Source organism: Pteropus vampyrus, unplaced genomic scaffold (assembly GCF_000151845.1).
Source record: "Pteropus vampyrus isolate Shadow unplaced genomic scaffold, Pvam_2.0 Scaffold18, whole genome shotgun sequence".
Classification (NCBI taxonomy): Eukaryota; Metazoa; Chordata; class Mammalia; order Chiroptera; family Pteropodidae; genus Pteropus; species Pteropus vampyrus.
Window position 1 is genome coordinate 10,331,767 of NW_011888799.1, and position 18,108 is coordinate 10,349,874.

Sequence of the window (18,108 nt, forward strand, 5' to 3'; positions counted from 1 at the left end):
TTGGAGAGGAGGCATTTGCCAATAGCAGTCGGGTGTGTGTGTGTGTGTGTGTGTTGGAAGTGAAGATCTACAGGCAGCATGTGGTTTCTCATAAAATATTACATTCACTTTCTGTACTTTTGAAGTTTAGGATGAAAAGTTCTTAAAGCTGGTTCCAGCCCTCTTCATTTTCTCATCCACCTCGCACCCCTGAGAACGGTTTCTAGCCATCTACTTGGTTTATAATGAGATGAAGCAGACTGAGAGGCTATCTAATTTTCTCCTGTGAGTAGAATTCCAAAAACCCGTATTTTGGGACACCCATCGTATAGTTTTTGCCTGAATAAAGAGGATAAGGGAAGTGCATTGATCACTTGATATGCAAAATGGTGAGTCACCTTCACCATTTAGAAAACTCCCACCAAGTACAGTTCCTTCCTCAGTACACAAAAGTGTGAAGGTGAGGATCTCTCACCTGAATCAGATCACTTTCAAAAATTTGAATATTAATAAGTGGGTGTGTTAATTTTTACCTATTAGGGCTTTCACAAGTTCATTTTCTGGAAAAAAATTGAAGAATCTTGAAGACAAATTCTAGGGTTTGACTGTGAACTGGAGACCTGCTTTCCAAAGTTTCTGTTCTTTTTTGCCTTGGCTTCATAGAGAAGATTGAGTTTCAAGAGATGATTCGTTCATACTTTCTTAATGACAATGAAAGGACTTGTTCTTCATTAGATGCTTGGAGATGTGCCCACTTATGCATACAAACAAGCCAAAGGTCTCATCCTCTTAATAAATAGATGCTTTTTATTTTTGCTAGTGGAATCTGTTCTTCAGTTAAGAGTCCAAAGGGACAGCAGAGAGCTCAGACACAGGGGCAGTGCTTATGGGCAAAAGTCTAAAGGGTGGTGTATATAAGATTAAAGAAAAATTCCGGCCTTTTAAAATTGAAAATGAACTTGGTGATCATCCAGTTTGAATTCCTACCGAAAGTCAGAAATGCTTCTACTACAGCCATGCCGCCCTGAACAAGCCCGATCCCATCTGATCTGGGAAGCTAAGCAGTGTCAGTTCTGGTTAGTATTTGGATGCGAGACTACCTAGAAAGACCAGGTGCTGTAGGCGTAAAAAATAAAAAATAAGGGATTGTAAACTGACTAAGTCCTTGAAATCTGTGAAGTCAACCAAGGATTGCCTTGCCTAAAAAAAAAATAAAAAAAATAAAATAAAATGAATTGCTTCTAAAATATCCCTTTCGATCCTCCATCCAGCGTGTGCTATAAAATTCTCTGCATCTAAGAACCCACTCATTTTTCTAAGAAGCCCATTTTATTATTACACATCCCTTCTTGTGGTTAGCTGAACTTGACCTCCTTGCAACATTCATGGACTAGTCTTCCCTCTCCTTCAGCAAGAAGAATCCCCTTTGCACACAACTGTTAGGTCTTTGTGTCATTTTGTATAATGTATTCCATTAGTACCACATGATGGGAAATTATTTTTGGCTATACAGCAAAGAGGAAAAGTATCTGTCATCCATTTTCTACCTCTCTTTATTATATTAAGTATACTTGGTCATATCTTCTAAAGAAATTTCTAAAATATAGTATTTTTGCAAAATATATAGTAATAGATTTTAGGAATGGACAGTTGCTTAAATTATATAGTTCATTTTATCGATGGGGACACTAGGAACTGTAGAGGTTGAAATTAAAACCATGCTCAGAGTTATTTGCAAATCTGAGACCAGTCTCTAGGTCCTTTGCTTCTCATCCCATTCCGTTTTCCCTAATAGTATGAGACCAGCCCTCCCCCCCCCGCCCCTTTCTCGCAATGAACAAATAGGTCGGAATGGTTTCCACTCTTCTAACTCTTTTTATTTCCCACACCTCCTTCCTTAACAAATTCAGTGGAATTAGAGAAAAATAAATACACCAATAAATAATTGACTAAATAATATGATACATTCCTAAAATAAACTGCTCTGTTATAAATACAAATCATATTGTAAAATTATAATGGCATCAAAATACATTTACTGAATGTTAAGTGAAAACTATGTACAGTACGAAACCACTTTAAAAAATAAAAATAGACAGGAAAAAAGATGAAACTTGCATTAAAATGTTTCTTTTCATTGCTAGATTATGGGATCGTGGGTGACTTTTAAAAAAAAATCTACTTAATTTTGTAAGTTTTATATGATAGAAAATTGCAAAGATAGTACACAGAGTGTCCTGATACCCAACAGCCCCCTATTATTAATATTTTACATGAGTGTGGTATGTTTGTTATAATTAACTGATACTCATACCTTATTATTAACTAAAGTTCATACTTTATCTAGATTTCCTTAGTTTTCCCTATTATCCCTTTTTTTGTTATTCCAGGATCCCATTCAGGAGACCACATTGCATTTAGTCATCAAGTTTCCTTAGGCTCTTCTTGGCTGTGACATTTTCTTAGACTTTCCTTGTTTTTGATGACCTTGACAGTTTTGGGGAGTAGTGGTCAGGTATTTTGAAGAATATCCCTCAACTTGGAATTGTCTGATTTTTTTTTTTCGTGATTAGGCTGGGGTTAGGAGTTTTGAGGAGGAGTAAAACAGACATAAAGTGCCATTTTCAGTATATCACATTAAGGGTACATTCTGTCCGCGTGTTCGTCACTGTTGATGTGGGCCATGATCACCTGCCTGAGGTGGTGTTTGGCAGGTTTCTCCACTGTAAAGTTACTCTTCCATCTTGTTTTCCATGTTGTCCTCTTTGGAAAGATGCTACTACGTGCAGCCTGCACTTAAGGAGTGGGTGCAATGCTCTATCTCCTTCCCGTTAGAGAGCGGAGACTAAGTAAGTTATTTGAAATTCAACATGGGAGACTTGTCTATTCTATTCTACTCTGTTTTACTCTATTCTATTTTCTTTTATCCTTTCAATCTTTTATTTATATCAGTGCAGTCTCATAGATGTTTCTGAGTATTTTTTTATATTTTGGGTTATACATCAATTTTTTTATATTTGGGTTATACTTCTATGTTGCTCAAATTTTTTCAGCTTTAGCTGTTGGGAACTTTTCCATTGGCTGGTGTATCCTCTGGACATATCCCATTATTACGGGGTTCTTTAAAAATAATTCTTGTTTTGTTGTACTATAAAATATTCCAGGCTCATCTTGTATATCTCCTGCCCCAGTCTTAGAATCAGCCCTTTCTCTGAGGAGCCCCGGTTTGTTTTATTAGAAAATGATATTAGAAACAAAGATCCGGGTGCTGTATGTGCTGCTTGCTGTTGTAGTGTTTATTGCTTCTAAGTCCTCTCAGCTGACAGCAAGGAAATACAAAAATTATACTAATCTGTGTACATTGTGTCTATAAATCATTCTTTATATAACTCTATATCTATATTAAATTAAATATGAGTTTATACTTATGTCTCCAACTCTAATCTATTGCAACATGGATCATTATAGCCTCTTCCTTTTCCTTACCTTTAACCTCCCACTCCAACAGTGAAAAATTGGTTCAGTGGTTAATTTTTATATCATATTCTATAATAAAAACACATTAATAGTTTTGGAAAAAATTTGTTTAAGGGAAAGAAGAAAAGCAGGGTTCCTGTAAATGACTAATGCCCAATGCTATTGTGGATTCATTAGAAGGATAAATTATATGCTTAAAAGAAAAGGAATGTTAATGATATTCCAGATCAAACTGCAGGGAGTTAATCTGCATTAAAACATCAGTGGATATCAATCACATAATTCTAGTATATCTAATTTAAAATAAAGCTTAATATAAAAGTGAAAGCAGTACATTTAGGGGCCAATCAGTAACAATACAAAAACCTGTACTGTTTAGTTCATACGGGGTTGATCTTTTCTAATACATCTTGGTCAATATCATTTTTCAACACTCGGAACCAAGTTGGAATTTATCTGCTTGTCCTTTTGCAGAATAAGACACCAGAAGAATATGAGCTTTGACACAGAGCAGCTGAGTTCTGGGACATATCCAAAAGTTAGTTTCTGAGTGTTTGGGGTAAGATACTCAAATCTCGGATCCTCAGTTTCCTTATTTATAAATTCGAATTACATTAACCCACTTATCGATTTACTCATAACACTATTCACCAGAACTCTGTAACTGTACTGTGTTAACTAATGCTGTAACGCTAGCAACTGTGGCAATTAAACCTCTAAAACTCAGCAGTATAGAACAGTAAAAGTTTATATCTTGTTCAAGGTTAACAGTCCCTTATGGATATTTTTGCTCTGCAGTAGAAGGTAGAACACGGAGGCTTCATTTCCACAAGTCATTCATCCACTTTTAACTCATGGCTTCCAAGGTCATTCCTGAAGTCATTTCTTAGCTAGCCAGAAGAAAGGAAGAAGGAGCCTGGAGGAGTACACCTGGGAGGTTTTTATTGTTTAGTCTGGAAAGTGGCATGCATCACTTCCTCTTACATCCTCTGATTAGAACTTAGTCACAAGAGAGGTTGAATAATGCAGCTTAGCCATTTGCCTAGAGAGAAAAGGGGATGAGTTTCATGATCCGATGGCAAAATCTCTCACCCTCTTCCTGGATTCTCTTTCCTTGTTTACCTGAAGCTCTTATTATATGTTCAAGGTGAACATCTGCCAATGCCCTTTGTCATTTCACACAGAACTCGTTCTGCCACTGCTATTCAAGCAATGCTGGCTTTGGGGCTTTAATAAAATGCTCTTCGAGCTTGTTTTGTGATAGCTTTAACGATTTTGCGTTGGATCACCCATAATTCTTGGTCAGGCTTATTGTACCGAGAAAGGGCACATCTCCAGAAAGCATTTAGACTAAACATCTGGAGATTTAGTTATCTCGTGGACGTGGGCAAAATCAACAGATACGTAGAGAAACCGTGATGGGTCAAAGGTTCGTGAACAGCCAAAGTAAAAACAGCGAATCTTCGAAGTAATAATTAGTAAAAATTCATTGTGCATACACCAAAAAGATAGTTTGTAAACCAGGAACACTCAAACCAAAACTTGGAATGAGGCTCAAAGAAGTGACTAAAGCTTTTATACATTTAAACAAAGAAACAGTTATTTGTGAAGAATTGACAAAGGAGTTCAGGCTGGGGGCAGCAAATTACTAGAGTAGCAAAAGCTTATTTATACAGCCTTCTTGCCTTTGAATTCCCTACTGCTAGCAATAAGGATATCTCTCTTTCTCTTGGTATGTGGAGGGTAACTTTCATATGGAAAATTTATTTCCTGCTTTCAAGGGGAGTAAAGGAGGGTCAGAATGTTCTAACACCAGCTGTTTTTAAAGTAACTTTAACTCAAAATAATCAATATGTATTCTAGATATGTTGATTATTCAATATTTAGTGGCATATTTTGGGGAAGCCTGTCCTGAATCCCATAATTAATCTTGCAAAATAAGCTAAATTAAGTTTCAGTTGTATGACTAACTGGTTTTGTCTGCTCAGGGAATTTTCAAGACTGGTTTTCACTTTAGCAGGTGAAACTTCTTTCTGTGAGCCCTCATCTTTGGCTAAGTGCCCCTCCTTTGCTGAGTAGCTGTAAAATTTAGTATAGTCTTTATTCTATTGCATTGAAATGATCTATGTCTCTCTCCTACATAGACTTCAGTCTTGTGAGAGCAATAACTATTACCCTCTGGTCTTGCACCCTTCCTCAGTTTCTAGCAGGATGCTTGGCACATAATAACTAGATAATTGCTACTTAACTCATTCCAGAATGGCTCTCTCAATGTAAGAGAAGTAGAAAAGAAACTAAGGAAATGTATGAGAAGTATAAGTGTAATTAAGGATAAGACACAACAAACTAACTTCAATATAGAGGTTCAGTCCTTGTGGATAATGACATGCATGGGTTTATATCCCTGTTCGCTTTGGGTCCACTGTCCATTTTCCTTTATGCCCAAGCATCCCTTTGTTTGGTCCTCCTCGCTGCCCTGTCCCCTAGCTCAGCTAACCTGGCATTGTCACATTATCTGGGTCTTGGGATTTATCTTTCTCATTTTCAGTAATGTATGTTTCTGACATTTGTTGCTCTTTTTGGTGATTTTCAGGATCTAAACAAAGTTCATTATAGCTAGAGTGTAAATTCTAGGGCAGGAGTAGCAAAAAGTAGCAAAAGACTGAAGGAATGAGCTAGTGCAAGAATACCAAGCTTTGAAACCAGGTCCATCCGCACACTGACCAAAGACTTACTGAATAATCAAAACATACAAAACCCTTCTTTGCAAGCTGGAAGCGGTTGTTGCTACTTTCGGAGAGTTTCCATTTTAGGGGGAGTTAAAGTGTTTCAGGAAGCTACGCCCAACAGAGGAATTCGACACCCAACAGAGGAATTCGGATGCTCAGACAACTTTGTTTAGAGAAAGGAGAATTTATTAGGCTGGAGGAGCGTGTGGGGTTAACAGCTCCATGCACATGCTCGCTCTAGCTGGATTTATTATAGCTTATATATTTTTGCAGTGTCTATGCAAGGGGCACGTGATTCCTTTGTCTGAGGTTTCATGTGTGCTTCATGACTCAGGATGGGTAGGGGGAGCTTCAGGTGGGGAGAGGAATTTCCAGACCACTGGTCTTATCTATTGCCAGGTCATTTTGCCTTGTAGAACCTGCGACCTTGGCGTCATCAACACTGTTACAGGATTCTCGGAGAGACGGGACACTGAGGCTATAAGCAGAAAGTAGCCCTTATTGATGCCGGCACCTGCTCAGCGGATTCCTATCTAAGGGCTGAGCTTTAATTGTAACATAACAAGCCGTTTTACACAGTCTTGTTATTCCTATATAGCTACAGAGATAAGAACATTAATTGAATAGCAAGCTATGAATCAACAGATGTGAGCTGGAGAGTCCTTGAGGTGGGGGAGGTAGCTATGGGAACATGTTAGCTGGAGAATACTGGGCAGCATGTGGGAAGAGAGCAGTTTTAACCAGCTGAGTCGGTCATTTCTGCAGGCCCTTTCCTTTACATTTGTTCAGATGCCTCCTCTCCTCTCTCAAAAGAGTTGGAGCTTCTTCCTCAGAGCAACGTGGAATTACGGAAGTATTATAAGAACAGACTGGGGTTTAGACTACAGCTTTTCTACAGTGTAGAGAATGAACTGGAGGGTGCAAGAATAAAGACTGGATGATCCTTTGGGAGACTAAACCAGTATGAAGCATGACAAGAGCAGCCTGAACCAGGGTATAAGGGCAAGGATGGTGGGGAATGAAAGGCTTTGTAAGTTACTTACAAGTGAAAATAGATACAATTTGGTGATGGGTTATGTGTGGATGTGTACACTAACAACAGATAATGTACCTCCTGAATGCACTTACAAAGATAAGCATTAAAAAATTATACTAACATTTCTACTGTGTTTTAGGGGTGGGGGCAATACAGCATAATAGCTCTCTGGACTCTGGACACAGACACATGCAGGTTCAAATCCCTTAAATCCTTCTGCCACCAAGGTATTACCTTGACCGAGTTATTTAACCGCTCCAAGTTTTAGCCTTCTCATTTGTAACAGTGGGTTAATAAAAGCTCATACCATACAAGCTTTTGTGTGAATTAAGTGGAATATTGAATGAAAATATTCAAATATATTCGTAGAAATAGGATGCATATTATATAGTGTTATACAAGTATTATTAGATGTGTTCTTGCCTTCAAAATACTTATCAAAAATGAAAGGAAGGACATAATTACTTGAAAGTGAAACAGATAATTAAATTAATTTACATCTATTTAAAAATTATACCCAGGTACATATAGATAGTATTAGATAGTATATGATTGTAGACACTAAAAAAAATACAATTTTTGGGGGGGGAGAAGTTTACAATTAAAAGCAGAAAAACAGCTATGTTTAAATTTTACTTTTACTAAACATTATACTATTTCTTATTTATTATTTAATTAATTAAAAATCCTGTGATATAGCTATCACTTAGTCACCGTTACAGATTCTAGAACTGATGTTCAGGGGGCCAGGAATGAGTGGAATTTGGAATCAGGCCTGCCTGTGCCAAAGCCCCTGCTCATCCTGATGTTCACACTGTGGAGAGAAGAATTTCCTGTGTTCTTAGCATATCTTCGGTTTTCTCTTGTTAAGAAAAAATTATCTATTGACTTTTCCTTACTTTGCCTATTTGGTCTTCCTCTTTTTCTGCTACCTTCTATTTTTCCCAGCATTATTGTCTTTTCCAAAGAACCCTTCTTTCTCATAATGTACCTGAAGTAGGACAGCTTCAGTTTTGTCATTTTTGCTTCCAGCAACGTTTCAGTCTTAATTTGCTCTAGGACTTATTTGTTCATCTTTCTGCTGGTTCAAGATATCCATAGAGCTCTCCTCCAAAACCTTATTTCAAAATTAAATACTACATCAGCCTTATAATGAAAAGCAAGAATTCTTGCCCATAAATTTCCACTCTCAGTCAAACTTCTGAGGGACAGTCTACATCATTTTTAAGCCCTTTCTTCTTGAAGATTTCTCCATATCTCTAACCAACATTTATAGAGCTCTACTTCGGGATTAATCACTATAGAGCAAAGCCTTTTTTTTATTACTTCCTTAATGTTCCTACAAAATTAAGTCATTAGTTTTATAAAAATAACTTTAATTATAGTGATCACTTTAAAATGTAATAAATATGCACTATTAAAAATGTTAGAATGCATATAATCAATGACAATAAAAATAGCTACCATTTATATTTATTATAATACAATTTTAGTACCAAATAGATTTACTCTAATTTATTTAATCATCCCCTTATTGGTACATGCTTGGATTACCTCCAAATTTCTGCCTTTATAAAGGATGCTGAATAAACAAAAATTGTTGCTAAAGTTGACTACACAAAATTTAAGTACACTTTCCTTAGCATCCTAGGAAAAATTCCTAGTAATATAATTTCTAGCACAATTTTTTGTTTGCTTATTTTGTTTGTTTTATTTCTGAACCATATTGTTAAATTTCTATTCAGAAAGTCTGCACCAATTAATTTTCCCCCTAGAACAGGGTTTGGCAAACTTTTTCGTGGACCAAATAGTAAATAATTCAGTCTTATGGGCCAAAAGGCAAAATTGAGGATACTAGATAAGTATTTACATAACAAGAAAGAAATGTAACTTTCCATACATTTTAATTAACCAAATTCAAAATTAATAATAATAATAATAGAGTACAATTTTATAATACAGATCTGCTAATAAAAAGAATGGAGTTCTTTTGGGGTAATACCAATTTACTTAATTGAATTGGTGTCAGGATAATGACTCCACAAATATGTCCACATCCTGATCCTTGGATCTTTTAAATATCTATATAGTAAAAGAGAAGATGCAATGATAATTGAGTTTGTGGATGTTAAAATAGGGAGACTAGCCTGGATTATCCAGGTGGGACTAATCTAATCAAATGAACTCTTAAAAGCAGAGAGGATGCCCGCAGGCTGAAGTCAGAGAAAGCAGCAGAGAGATAATTTGTAGAGATTAGAAGCATGAGAGGAACTTGACCTACAGATGGTAGAGGGGCTATAAGGAAAATATGAGAGAAAATCTGGGGAGTATCTAGGAGCAAAGATTGGGCCTTGGATGATAGAAAGGAAATGAGAGCCTCGGTCCTACAACCATAAGGAACTAAATTTGTGCAACAACCTGAATGAGCTTAAAAGTGGAATAATTTCCAAACCCTTCAGAAAGGAACACAGCTTTCCTGACACCTGGATTTTGGTGTCGTGAGACTTTAAGCAAAGAATCCAGTTGAGCTATGCTGTAACTTGGACTTCTACTTTATAGTTTATGAGATAATGAATGGGCATTGTTTTAAGCCACTGAGTTGTGGTAATTTGTTATAACAGTGATAGAAAACTCACAAATTGGGCTTTCAAATTTAGTGCTCTCTGTCATAAAAATTGGTGCAGATGTCCATCTGTTAAAGAACTTAAATGGTATTTTGTACATTTCACCTATGAAATGTCTTTTTACATAGACAGATTCTGTCAAATACTGATAGCAAACCCACAGACATTCAATTTTCTTGAATATTCATCTCTCGAAAGGAACTTATAGATTCTTTTAGATTCTCTTCTTGATATTTGCCTTTTAACATGTCATTATGATGCAGATTAATTACTTCCAGTTGAAGGTTAAATGAAAGCTTTTCGGTTGCACAGTTAAATGTGCTTCAAATTACAGAAATTTCCCTTGCATTTTCATCAAAATGAGAAAAATGCTGCTGTATTTGTAGTTTTAGCTCAGAACTTTTAGATTAGCCCACTATCAATCTGTGTAAAAATGGAGATCTAGGTTATGTTTTAACTTTTGACAGCATAGGACTTATGAAAAAGTGTGATATTACCTGTGTTTCAAAAACATCAGTCGTGAAAATGACTATATTTAAGTATACATTTTACATAAGCACTCTTTTGTCTTTCTTAATGTTTATTAAGAAACATCAAGTTGACAATAGAAACCAGTTTCAAAGCTGCTCCATATTTGATAATAGTGATAGAGAGAAGATCTTACTTAGAAAAATTTTATTCTTGATCCTGAGTTCAAAATCTTCCAAATGACAATGGTTAAGTTCACAAGAGTGATTGAAGTACACTACTGATACTACTCTATCAGTAACACCAGGTTCAGTCAAATACTTTCTGTAAAGTATCTTCTCATGACTAATACAATAAATAACCTTAAGCTTTAAACACTTTACATCTTCACAAGGTTTGTGAAATTTTGAAAAACAACTCTTTTCTGCTCTACACATATTTTTACAACCATCAGTCATAACACATCTCAGTAGATTCCACTTCAGGTTGTACTGAATTGTTTTCTCAACTTCTTTGAAAATATTCTTACCTGTATTTATTCCACACAGATAATTCTTCAGTTACTTCGAACTCATCATTGACTTCTCTAATAAGCAACAACTGACCAGTATTGTTAACATGTTTTGACTCATCAAGGGCCAAGGAAAGCCAAAAGATCGTTCACATTGTTCTTTAATTGACTATTGATGTTGCTTCCAATGTTTTCAACTTTTTGAGAAAACTGTTCTTCTCAAGAAGTTGATAGTTTTATTTACTTTCTCTGGCCACATTTTTTCAATTGCTAAGTCAAGCTTTTTAAATATATTTCCTTGCTTGGCTGATAAATGAGCTGTTGATAAATTTAGTTGCAGCCTCATTTTGTGTGTGTGTATGTGTGTGTGTGTGTGTGTGTGTGTGTGTGTGTGAAGAAATTCTGTTGTGAGGAGACATTTCGTTTACAATTTTCTACCTTTTCTGATTGTTATTTTCCTATGAGTTGGAGATGTGACAAGAGAATATCAACATTTATTTAGCACTGCTACAGAGTCATTACTTAATAAAAAGATGTCTTGCCACCTATTTTGATAATGAAATAATCTACACTACTGTACTACAAGACTGAAATATTCAAACTCCACTTTTTTCTTCTTTTCTTATTTTGACATGACATGCAACAGTAATGAAACAAATGTTATGGTACAGTAATATGCATAGCACCAGAAATGTTGTAGAATTATAACTGTCACTGTGATTTGTAGTGAACCAAGCAGCAGTGCAAAGCAATGAAACTGTAACATATGGTCTCTGTCACAACTACTCAACTCTGCAATAGGAGCATAGAAGCAACCACAGACAATGTGTAAACAAATGAGCATGGCTATATTCTAATAAAACTTTAAGTATGGACACTAATATTTGAATTTCATATAATATTAACATACCACAAATTATTATTTTCTTCTGATTTTACTTCAACAACTTAAAAAAGGAGAAATGCATTTTTAGCTCATAATCTATACAAAAACAGATAGAAGTTTTGATTTAGTCTTTGGGCTATAGTTCAGACTCCTGCACTAGAATATCCTTTAATTAAACAAATCACAATTTTCGAATAAACTTAAACCACTAAATATTCATGATTTTCTTTTTCTGATATACTTCAATGGGAAATAGGGACGAGTGCGAATTATGGTGGTGAAAGGGGAAAGACATTTTTAATTCTCTTTCAGAGCAAATCTGCTTACAAATGAACTAGGAATTCTGTGTCTACTATGAGTAGAGAGCAGTAAATTAATGTAAATAAAAAGGAACATGGAGATAGATATTTTTCCTCAGCTTTTATTACTTTAATGAAAGCGAAAAAGCTTTAGTCAAGAAAGTGAGACTATCTATGGAGAAAAACATATGTATAGAAAGAAATAAAACATTCTCGCTATGACTCTACTGCTTCTACTTTTTTTTTTTTTTTGGTCATTTGCACAAATGATAAAATTTGTCTTATAATTTTTGTTATTCCTGTTCTTTTCCAAAAGTGCACGTAAATATTTCTTTACATCCTTATTCTAATTACCTAAAAGAGGTAATAAGGAGGATCACTTTACCTTAGTATTCTAAGTCGTTGGTTTCTCTTTATTTTCAAAATTATATGGTAAATACAAAAGAGCTGTTTGTTCCAAAGTAGGCTGTAAGTAGAGAAAGAGCAGCAGCCTAGTACTGAAATGGGAGATATGGAGTCTGCTGCCAGCTCCACTCCCAGCCTTTCCCACCTACCTAGCTACCTCTCTTCTCCTTCCCCCATGCCCTAGGCCTGTCTTTGTCTCTTAGTGATGTGACAAGAGCTTTTTTTTTCAGGACAGAACTAGCCCTTGTCCAGAAAAATTGTGAAATGGGATTTGGTGTTGGTTCCTGTGATCTTCCCTTGGTGCTTCCCTTCTCTAGCCTATTTGATATCTTCAGAAACCCTAACACCCAGTTTTATATTTAGTTCTTGTTTTTGTCTCCTAGGAAATGTACTCAAACAAATATCTTTATGCTTTTAAATGATAAAATAACCAATCCAACAAACAAAGTTGTGCTATCATAATACCACTTATTAATAAAGCAATTACAATGCCAAGGACATTAATTATAATAATTAACATTTATGACATCCTTACTAAAAGCCAAGACCTTTGCATACAGTTTTATTTAATTCTCATAAAAGGCCTGGGTGGCAGTATGAATTGTTAGGGTTCTAGATGAATTATTTGAGGCTCCAAGAGGATAAATAACTTTCTTAAGATCTCATAACCACTAGATGGCAGAGCCTGGATTCAAATCCAGATCTATCTTGCTCTGAAGTCTATATATTGATTCTAAAGAGAAGGCTGATAAGGCAAATGAAAAAGCCATAACTATGTAAAAAGAAGTAGCTTGCTATTGTAATCTATATTTCATTCAACTCTCAATTATTAATGATTAGGCAGCCAAGACAAAGGTCAATTATAATGTTTATGTATCTGTATTCTCATTGGAACTATCATGCGATAGCCCCTTCAGAAGTTAAATCTCAAAGTATATAATGTACAGAACATGTTGGTGTAAGAATAACTTCTTGGTGAAAATATTAATATTATTTTATGATATATACCCCAGTTGGCTGCAATAAGTTAAGAGCATAACTAATAATTATAATTATTTCAAAATTAAAATAACTTTTTGAGTTGGCATGTGAGGTTACCAGACTATGAAACGGATAGTCAGGACCATAGATTTCTTGTCATTTCTTATAAGGGATTTTAAAAGGAAGCATCCAGTGGTTGGCTCATCTGATAAAACACAAAACAATACTCTGTTTTTTTTAGAGGCCTCCATTGATGACATTTTGGTGTGCCCCATTCAAAAGGTGGGTCTCTCCCGGCAGTACAGATATATTTGCCTCACTTAGCATGGTTTAGCTGCTGAACAAATATGACATTTTGACTTAAGAAAATCCATTTTATGAAAACTCCAAGTTCGAAAATGGGTAATTTATAATTTACAATGCTTCCTTACTTCATAAAAAGCAATTGACATTTTGTTTTTTGTTTATGTTAAAGATGACTATGGAATAGTTCAAACAAAAGCAATGCATGAAATGAACACTCGTAAGTCTGGGTAATTGTGTAAACATGAATGTGAATTGTTGAAGATGACTTAGGATTTCAAAGCAATGAACAAAAATCCAGCGAAGTCCTGTAAGAATATCATTAAGTGTTTAGTATCTTCATTAAGGTACCAGATGTGATTTAGTGGAAATTAACACATTTCACATAATCCAAGTTACCTGTTTTTTCTTTCAATACAGGCTTTGCCCAAATCTTTGGTTTGAGGTAACATGGGTAACGATCACACTCACGCAAACTTGCCCATGTTGAAGACAGAGTTATACTTATGTGAGATCTATAGTAACAAGGCCAGATGAGGTAGAGATTCCTAAAAGACTAATAATAATTAAATAATAATGATAGAAGAACAAATTAACAGTGTACTTAATCTAGGACATGCATGGTTTTAAGGCTGCTCTAAATATTGCTTATTTAGTACTTTCCATAACATTGGTCTCTGAGACTCTGGGAAGTTATGGTCACAAATTAAATGGTATATAAAGCGTATCAGTTTGTCTCCATAGGACAAAGAAGAATCACAGCCAGTTGTACCCAGGTAGAACTTATTGTTTTAACAGATTCTAATGATTAGTAATAAAATATTAACACATTTTAATGTATTTAATCATCCAGTTATTATAAAGACAACTAACAAACATATTCACACAAGATATAATTGGAGTTCAATGCTGAAACTTTTGAGAATGAATATAGAGACTATTGGTTTAATTTTAGCACTCTGCCATAACTTCCATTGTTGAAGTATACTCTTATGTATGAGTTTATAATATTTTGTTCTTAAATTGGAATTCCCTTTATCAGCTCTTTAGAATAGATATCTTATTTAGCAGATTGAGAAAAATCTTTTTCATCGTGAGAGCATTCAATGCATTTATCAGTCGCATTAGAAATTCTTATTCCCAATGTCATAAATTGAAATTTTGTTTCACATCCATTCTATTTTATGCCTCCCATGTTGATTAATCCTTGTTAATTGTGCACATCCTGCACTACCACGTGATTACCTTGCCTCTATTTTCTATTTGTTGTCTTTCTTTAGTATTATCCATGTGCCTTTTTTGATGCAGAAGTTTATTTTGGTTGGAGTCAGTTTGATATATCTTTGAATCTTTAATGTTTCATCACTATTTTTTTATAGTATCTTAGAGCTTTTTTACAAATTTTAGCCCATTTTAATACTTCTTAATACATTACTCTTTGACTTAGTTAATAAATACTCAGAATCTATACCATTATAAAAATAATTATTGTCTGTTTAAAATTAAAATAGGTAGTTTAATGTAAATTAGAAACTTCAAACTTAATTATGAACAATATTAAGTAAATATATATTCAGAAATATACACATTTCTTATGCATAGTCTCACTACTATCTTTTGTGTCAATATTTATAATTAACAAGAGCAATTTTTACATGATGACTGTATATTTGACTGGAGGGAAAGTCATTCCCAGGGAAGCTAATAAAAATGTGGCTCCTCCACAGAACATAGCTTTGTGAGCTACTTAATTGATATGTCCCTAATCCTCACAGCAACACTGCCAAGCAGGTATTTTCAGTGCCATTTTGCAGCAGACTTAAAAGGTTATTCTGCTCATAATTATCTGCGCTAGGATTTGAACTGAGAGCTGCCTGATTTGGAAGCCAATAATTTTTCTACACTAGGCTGCAAAAAAATTTTAGAAGGGGAAAATGTGACTATTCCATGAGAAAATCAGGCTGCCTAGGGCTGCAGAATCCCTACTCCTTGTCATCTCTCCATGCATGGGCCAGTCAGTAATGCAGACAATAAATCAAAATATAGAATGAGAATTGGTAGCTAGGTAGAATCCATAATTGTTCAAATCACTAAAAGAAGACATGTAATATTTACCAACTGTCCCACTTCAGTCTTAGCTTTGATTGCTTTATTCTTGACAGAAGTAAAATTACAATAGTGTTAAGTCATCCTTTAAAAGAGTATGCTCCCATAGTATGTACATATAATTTTTCACAATTTTAATTCAACCAAAGTTTTCAGTTGTATACTTATTATATACAAGTGTCTAGCATAATCACTTTTTCTATTAAAATGTCCCTGAAAATTCTGCAATAAGAAATTTCTGACAGAGGCTGTATTAGAAAAGCTTACCATTTCCTCTGGATTGATCACATCCATCAGCAATGCAAATCTGGTCAAAATTAACATAATTTGGAATAACTGAGGTAAAATATGCATAGACAGAATTTTTAAATTTGAGTTACCTTGATCTTATAAAATTTTTGCAGCTTTTACTGTCCTTCACTTAAAACAAAAGCATATTTTTTTTGCTATTCAACAACTGATGTTGGCAATAATAAAAATTAAACTATACAAGACATGTTATAGAGTATAAAGCAGCAGCACCCAAAATATAGACCTCAGACAGTCAGCCACGTATTACCTGGGAGCTTGTTAGATGTGCAAATTCTCAGACCCCACCTCAGACCTATTGAACCAGTATCTCTGCAGACATTCTGGGGTAGGGTCCTGAAATCTGAATTTAATCAAGCCTCCCAGGGACCCTGAAGTATGCTAAAGCCTGAGGAGGATGATAGTAGAGCACTGCTACTCAACATGGGGTGCTCCATCTGGCAGTGTCAGCATCACCTGAATGCAGAATCTTGGACCATAACCATACTCCAGCCTATTGAAGCAGCTGTTATATAGTATAAGAACACTTGTTATCAGTATACAAGCGTTAAATAAAGACCTAAATAAGATCTCACTGGACAAATAGTTCAGTATATTCCCTACATCTGTCTCCTTTCTTAACGTTGCTGATGTTTGTCTACCATGAACAAAAATGACCCTGAGTTTGGTGGTTTTAATTTTAACCTTGCCAGTACTTATATACAGAAAATGAAACCTAGAGAGGAATTAAAATAGTAACCCATTGATGGGCTAAGTTTATGGACCATACTTCTTTTGTTATCCCTAGGTGGTATGGCGCAGTTTGTACCAGCTCTTCCAGTGTTGGTGTATCATATCTCCTAGAATGCCCTTACCAAGTGCTAGATTATTCATTTTATTCGATCTTTTGTGTCAAAGCGCTAACATTTTTGTTGACATGCCAGCTAGGGGATCTGTTACACCTCCCTCAGTCAGTATGGAGACTAGAATTCATTTACAAGTTAATAAGCTGTGGTGAAAGAACCATTGGTTTACGAGTCACAAGACTGCTATTCAGCCCTGGTATAACTACGCATTAATTGTGACTTTTGGTAGTTCCTTAACTGTTTTGAAGCTCAGTTTATTGACATAAGAAATGTGAGAAAAATCGAATTAATAATTTTAAGTTGTCTTGAATTTCAGCTCAATCACTTCAGTTACTTAGATGGCTGAACTGGGAACATCAAATATGTTTGCTTTGGTGGGGCAGGAGTCAGACAAAAAATGATTCAGCATCAAGGGAAAGTCATTGGGAGTATACTGTACAAGCAAGTGCACAGAGACATCACCAATCCTTTTCCCTGGCATGTAAATGGGCCTTAATAGGGCCACCAAGACAAAATCCTTTTATGAACCTCTTTTCTGTAAGCATTGGTGCTTGTGTGTACATGTTATCACTTTCTGGTTGAGATTTCAAGAATATTTGTGCTCTTCGCTCACCATGCTTTCTGGCTCCATTAGCGTAATTCTTGTTTCCTTTTCCCATTTCTGAGGCTGTGTTGGGCACAGGCAGTGCTGGGGACACTAACGGCAGCTATTCCCTAGCACAACAGATTTCTCCGGCATGCTTCATTTAGTAAAAATAGTTTGGGACCCTCGCATAAAACCTTTCATCCTTGAGTCTTAAATTATTTTATAAACATTAATTCTTGCAGATTTCCTGCCAGGCACATATTAGAGAGTTACAGTTTCACAGAGACTTAAAGATAACAGGGACTTCAGAGATCATCCACTATGAATCACTTCATTTTTTTCAGGTGAAGAAATTGAAATCCCTAAAGATAAAGTGACTTCCCCAAGCAGTTCTCTTTTTAAAAATGTGAATTCAAGACAGATAGGTGAATAACTCTAGGCCACAGAATACATTTTTCTAGGCGAGGCAACCCTTGGTTGACCTCACAGATTGCAAGGATCTTGTCAGCTTACAATCCCTTATTTTATTTTATTTTATTTATTTTATTTTATTATTTTATTTTA